This window comes from Melopsittacus undulatus, chromosome 3 (assembly GCF_012275295.1).
Source record: "Melopsittacus undulatus isolate bMelUnd1 chromosome 3, bMelUnd1.mat.Z, whole genome shotgun sequence".
NCBI lineage: Eukaryota > Metazoa > Chordata > Aves > Psittaciformes > Psittaculidae > Melopsittacus > Melopsittacus undulatus.
The window spans coordinates 97,130,925-97,138,352 of NC_047529.1; positions in this window are offsets into that span (position 1 = coordinate 97,130,925).

Consider the following 7,428-nt stretch of genomic DNA (forward strand, 5'->3'; position numbering starts at 1 on the left):
ATAAGGTTCTAAAGAGACATGTATGTCTTCAAACAGTTTTTTCCATTTAAAGTCTTCTCTTTGTTAGTTGAAGAGAAATTTGCTTCTGAATACCTTACCCAATTTTATCATTGTTACCAAATGCTCATTTTGATCAGTAAAACGCATTCAGTTTGAAAACAGTTGTTCTCATAATGCTTTCTCTTTTCTAAAGGCCTCAATATTTTGTCTTTTGTGCCTTTTCAGTCAGTGAGGTTTTCAGCTTAAGATTCTTTCCTCTTCCCTGTCCCCACTTGACCACCGATTGGTACTTCCCCACCTGCTCAGGAATAAATAGATCCTCTGCATAAGTGTATCATGTAAGGAAGTTGAGGGTGGTTTTGTTGCTTTATTCTTTGCTTTATTCATTTGTGGTTTCTCTAACAAGAATAGCTGCCATTTATTTCTTTAGCTGATATATTATGAACTCATTGTGGCATGCTTTTTGTATAGAAATGCTTGAAGTTGGTGAGTGATGCCTGGAAACTGGAAAAGGGGATGACCCTGTCCACTTACTTTATTTCAAAAAGGTGCACATGCTGTGAAACACACCATGTCTTCCAATGAGATCTATTCAGAGATGTTTTAATCTACTTTTGAGGTAACGAGATGGAACAAAACGATTACAATTAAGAGAAGAACTAAAAAAATAACAAAACAGTTGTAGCAAATCTTGGATGACTTGAAGTCATAAAATGCTAAAAGTAGTAAAACTTGAAAGAAAACCCAGCACTAAAGACTAGAAACAGTTTTTGTGATCTAAGCATCTGGTTGGGTATATCATGCCCCTCAGCAAGTTAAATCATTATTACCTGTTTACCTTGTATGTAAATCCTGGCATTAAACAACAGTTGCTAAAGGTGGCAAGTATTATATGTGTACCTATATATGTACATTAAAAAATAAATCTCAAAACATTTTAATAAAAATGCAAGTAGTTTTTCTGTTGAGTTTATGTACTTTGTATTCTCTATTGTGCATCCTTTTTCCAGGTGCATTATTGAATCTTATGTTCTTTCAGGGAGCTGAATTTCATTATTATTTTTAGGTTTAGCAAAGGATAGCTGTGAATGACAGCCCAAGAACAGCTGCTGAAAAATACCCTGGAAGAGATATGGTAAAAATGCATTTTTACCAAAGTCCATTCAATTTTTAATACAAAGAGTCCTGGGAGCAAAGTCACCTTTAAATAGTTGAATTTTAAGTTACTTGAGTCAATACAAATAACTTTAATAGCCTGTTTGTTTGTTTGTTTTGGTGGGGTTTTTTTGGTGGTTTTGTTGTCTTGGGTTGGGTTTTTTGGGGGTGGGGGTGGTAGGGGGGGACACAGGGGTTGTGTTTTCTTTAATCCAACCCTTTTCCTGGGCTTCAGCTGTTCCATTTATGTAAACTTGTTCACTTGCTGGCTAGAGTCAAATTTTGAGCCGGGGACTGCCTGGAAGTCTGACTGAATTATGGTTAGAAAGGAAACTCAGTGTCAATTCCCTTCTGGTGAAAGCTATTGATTTAGCTGGACTCCCAGCTGGTGTAGGTTATTGGTGATAAAGAACATGTGCTGTTGACTGTGCTGGGTAACTGTTGCCTTTACTTGGAGTAGTGGTTTTATTGCAGCAGTTCACATCATTGTTGCTTCCAGACTGGAAATTACCTTGGTATTCTTTCTGTATGTATGTCACTTGAAACAGCAGCTAACCCGGAAATGGTGCTCTCTGTGCTCAGCAACAGTGTGGTAATCAAGCGTACATCTCTGCACAGCATGGGTCACAGCAGCTGCCTCTCCACTTCCAAGGGGACAATTTAAGCTACAGGTTTCAGCTCCTGCGGCTGGTCCGGAGCCTGTGTAGCAGGAAGCCTGCTTCTCCAGCAGTAGAGATCAGCAGCTTGCTTCACTTAAACCATCATCTACCCAGTTCAGTTGGGAAGGGCACAGAAGCAAAGTGTTGTAATGAAGCATTTTTCAGCTCAAATGCACCCAAGCTGGAACTTTCTGACTTGGGTCATTGTTCTGCAGTATATCTTTCTTTTGGGCAATGGTGCTGGATTGTAACAGTAATAGAATCCATGTCGGTGTGGACCTATTTTCCAATTCAAAGATCAATCCTAATTTTTAAGACTTCTCATGAAATTCCAAGCTATCCCTGTGTACAGACTCACTCCAGACAGAGAATTTCTTATCACTGAAGAATTAGAAGGAAAGTTTTTTTAAGTCCTTAATCCTAGCTGGTGAAAGGAAGTGTCCTGTTCCCTTGCTTGTGTTCTTTTGATTAGGACTTCCTGCCTTTTTGTTCAATACATTTAACTCTTCAGTTTTGATCAATACACACAATATTGATCAGTGATGGCTCTCTGGATTATCTGCTGAATGTCCAGTCTTAACAATAATTGTTGAAGAAACTGTATGAACTGGGAGAACTAGTTACTTAATTTTGTTACTGCATTTTCTTTTTCTATCCTTTATAATCTGCCAAAGTTGAACAGAAGCCTCTTTGCACTGAATGCTAATTTAAACAGAGGTCATAATTTTGTTGTTCATTTTCCAGCCTGTCTTTGTGCTTGGGTTTTATGTTAACCTCATGTAGTGTTGCAAGAATTCTTTCCAGTGGGATGGCAATGTTGCTGTTGAACTGTCAGTTCATTTTTATCTGTAGACAAATCATTGACTGCTCTCAGGAATATTTCTCCTTCCGCTTGTGTTGCCTTGGCAGGAAAGCTAGTTGTGCAAAATAAATCCCATGTAGATCATGCTGCTTATCTGCATATTCGGAATCTGTGGTTGGAAGATGCCTAAATTAACAGGGAATTGCCCCAAAACACCTTGCAGCTATTTCTCCATGAAAAATTATCTCCACGGTATTGCCTGCATTCACCTCTTTCCAACCTTCATTGAAGGCTGGAAATTGACCTTGAGATGAATCTGAAAAAGAGAAATGCAGAACCACTGTCACTTTCAGCTCCAGAAGTTGAGATTGTCTGCTAGTGATAGCATGAAAATAGTTGAGAGCTGCTTTTGTCTGTGTGCATCTGTCATGGATGCAAGGAGGTAACCATCATATCTGACTGACTAAAACTCATTCACAGCAGAAATGCTGAGTTTTTGCCTGAAACTGAGCAATTGCTTCTTCTAAATGCGTATCTGAGATCATAAAAGACCAAGCCCTCAGAAGGCTCTGCTTTACACTCACTGCAGTGAGTAATCCCCCTGTGAACATTGTGGACACAGAAGCGCAATGTGGCACTGCAGGTGCCTGTTACACTGAACAGCACACAAGTGGGTGCATAAGTGCTTGGTGTTGAAGGAGGGTCTTGTAGAACCACTGCACTTCACTGTGGTGACAGCTGCAGTAGGATAGGGCCCATGCCATCCTCAAGATTTCTACAGGATATTTCAACCACAAGGGATGGACAAGGAGGTCTTTTTCCTGTTTCTGTAGACATTGCTTCTTCAGTGCCTCATTAAGTTTTTGTACTGCTCTGAACTGATTTAAGAAGTCAAAGTTAAGTATGACATTGCTGGCTTAGAATGGTAAGTGTTGAGACTTGGGGTAAAGATTTGAGTAAAATCCTACAGTCTTCAGGGCAATTTGAAGAGACCAATATCTAATAATGTATGTTTGGATTAGCAAACTATTAATGATTGGGTTTTGTATGCTCATGTGCCCTTTGCCATAGACTGATATTGACATTTTCTTTTTAAATACTGGTCAGCAGCTCTGTTGGCTGCCTACAAGCAATCCTGCGCTCTTACAAATTGCTCCCAGAACAAAGTTCACCTGGGTAGCCAGATTTTTTTTCAAAGCTCAAAGTTTTTAAAAGCCTATTTACATAAACAAGTGTGTGAAGAATACAAAATGGATTTCAATGGATTTCATTAGGAGCATCCCTAAACAGTTCACAAGCAAGTTTCAGTAGCTAGAGCAGCTCTGGGAATGTGAGCTGAGAACACACCACATGGACCATATCCCTAGCATTCTCTTGTAGAAACTATTCACTGGAACTGAGAAACAGTCCCCTTCTCACAGCTGAAAGCAGTCACAGAGCTGAGCCACCAGAAGGTGTTGGCACATCAGGAGATGGCTATATTCTTTGCCCCTATGGAAGCTGCTCACGAACACATAGAGATCAGCTGCAGATGGATGGACCTCAGAAGGTAAAACCAGATAATGTTTCAGGGCAGGGCTGGCTGTGTTGGGCTGCTAGCATGGAGAAGCACTGTCAGAGCAAGGGGCAGCCACTGACGGAGAGGGTGTGAGGCTGAAACAGTCTGGCTGTTGCAGGCTAATGAGTACTGAGCCCAGAAGAAGAGAAGGGGCTGTTGAGGGGTGGGTGAAAGAGGGGAGTTTGTCAGTGCATGATTTGGTAAGAGAGAGTGTGCTGGGAGACTGAAAGCCCCATTTTGTCTGCTGGTGTGAGCTGACTTGTTTGTGGAGGCTGGGTCAGTTGTCAAATAGCTGGGTATTAGAGGGACTGTTTTTCTGCCTGCTCTGTCTTCATATGCTAAGGGGAAAACAAAACTGGGCTGCATGTGCATCTGTGTGGCACCATCCTGCTGGGGTCTGTAATGGCTTATCATCTTTGCACAGACTTCGCAGTTCAGAGATTATGCACATCATATCAACCTTCCTAGTGTCTACCAGTCCTTTAGGTTTAATGATCTAACTGAATACCTATTCTATTGTGGTCTAGGGCAGCACAGGTGAAATTAGCAAGGGGTAAGTTATATTTATTCTGCTGCGAATTGTACTTCATATATCTGCAGGGTGGAAGAGACTGTCCTCTTTAAACTGAGCATTCACAACATAGTATCAAAGGCAGGACTGGTACAGGTAACCATGGTAATTGAGAATTGTACCTGGTGTTGTCTAGGGGCCTGTATTGCAGAACAGTGTGAGTATGCCTACTTGCAGGATGTATAGGAGTCCTGCAAAGACTGCTAAATAGTGTTGTGAATCTTCCAGATTGTTGCTTCATGGCTTCTTCAGCAAGTGGATGTTCCATTTAAAAGGTGGATGCGAGCCTCTCCTGATCTGATCCTTATTTCCTGCTAGAATCTCAGTAATGGTCCATGTCTGTCTAATATCTGAAGACTGCCGTTTACAGACGACAAGTTTTCCTTCTATGGCATTTAAGAATAATATAAGATAGTAAGCGTTCTTTCTAAAATTACACTTTTAAAGTATTTCCTCTCCAGCGACTGCCAGTCTGAAATTCATGTGCCTGCCACAGGATGGCAGCAGTCTGTCACCTTTGGAACATCCCCTCGGATCGAGTATTTCAAGATGAAGTCCGAAGCTATAAACAATTCACACGACATCATTGTGTGAAGATATGACAAACACGGGAAAGCCTTTGTGTATTCTTATTGATTATTAACGAAAACCATGTTTTACAAAGTCTATTACAATATAGTAATTTGGCTACGTTACAAAAGGGGATAAGTTCTGAATACCTTATCATATAGTAATCTATATAGGAGTTCAATCTTTGAGGAATTAAACACTGAGGGTGCAGTATCTAATCTCTTTTTAATGCTCCCCAGTGAGTACATGTTTATTTCTTAACAAAATCTGAGGGGTTTCAACCTTTAGGCTTGGGTTTCCAGTGCCATCTGGTCATCTAAACTGTCCATCACTGCAATGTGAAGGGGTTACTGCAGTGTGATGCATGGCTATGATATACCTTCAGTTTACCTGGAATTCACTGCCTGTTTGAAGTCGTTCAGTGCCTGGAGCCAGTTATTAGCACTTTGATGTTTATGTACGTTTACTTACAGCTAGTTTGCAGTCATCTCATCTGAAACAACAAACCACTTTTTTATTCAAGTCTTCTTCTAAGTCACTTGTTGCGGTCCCTGGTTGGTTCTGTGATCAATGTCATCAGCTGTGATCAGTGACCTGCCTCAGCTCTGACTGGTAAAAGCAGTAAAATGCTATGTGGAAACTGAAGGGGATTTAAAGCCCTTACTATGTAAAGGATCTTGTGAAATGAAATTGTTCTTTGCAAGTTCCACTTTGGGAAAGCTGAGCCTTTTTGTTAGAAACTACAGTTTTAAAAATCAGAAAGTGCAGGGATAAAACAGGATTTGTAGCCAGAGAGCTCTATCCCTGTTCTGCTGCCTCCAGCCAGGGATCTGTATCTCCATCTCCACCACTGCAGGTATGTGCACCAGTGCTGGAGTGCACAGCCAGTCTCTCTTCCTCCCAGGACTAATACGGTTTACAAACATGAGTCTCTGTAATTGGGACAGTGCTGCTGAAGAGGTGTTTCAGCTGCTCACAGAACCAGTGGGGGAAACAGCCAGAGCTTCACTCTCCTTACCAACTTGCGTGTCTGTGCTATGAATCCCAGGTTAACTCAGTCTCTTCTATCTTGTGGTCAGGGTGTGTGTTCATAAGTTCCCTCTTTCACTTTTTCCTTTTCAAGTTGGAATACTTGTCAAGTGCCTCATGTGCAGCCCCTCTGTATGGAGTCAGAAAGGCAGGACATCAGGTTAGATACAAGGAAGAAGTTCTTTACCGTGAGGTTGGTGAGGCACTGCAACAGGTTTACCAAAAAGCAGTAAATGCTCCATCCCTGGCAATGTTCAAGGCCAGTGAGGTGTCCCTGCCCATAGCAGGGGGGGTGGAACCACATGATCTTAAGGTCCTTTCCAACCCAAACCATTCTATGACTCTCTGTTGGGAGGCTGGAGTGTATAGCATGCACAGGGGCACACCAGAAGTGAGGCAGCCACAGCTGAGAACTGCACAGTGAGAGAAGTGCCCTCAGGAGAGAAGGAGGTTACTGATGCCTAGGGAGCACCAGAGACGAGCAACTCTCCCAAGAGGGCGTAATACCAGGGGAAAGGCAGTCAGTGTGGTGACTGATGTCAAAGGGAGTGTGAGGAAGGCAAGTGACAGGGAGAAAGCCCTGGACTGCAGAAGAGCAGAAGTGGGCTCCTTCAGGCAGCTTGTAGCTGAGGTGCTCAGCTTCCTAAAGACACAGCAAGGAAAACACAAGTGTAACATAAAAGGGAAATCTCAGCCCCAGCATGAGCAAAAAAAATGGTGCTATGCATTTCAAGTTGTCTTGCTAAAATAATAAGCTTGTATGACTCAGGGTGAAGAGCCTAATACCAGACAAGATGTGAGACTCTCAAAGCTGTTAATAGCTCTGTGTCAGGTAGAGACTTTCCTGGCTGCCTCTGCTAGCCCACATAGCAACATATTAATTGATGTTCTGGAGCAGTCTACCAAAAATACGTTTGGTTTTGTCCATTCTTTTCCCTGCACAGGTGATGTGTGCTGAGTGTCTTTACCCAGCTGTTTGACACCATGTCCCTTTGGAGTCTGAGAAGTCATTTTCAGTATTGGAAGGAAAATATCCTGAGACAGTATAATACTGGAATGACACATTTTTATATCACAGAGGTGG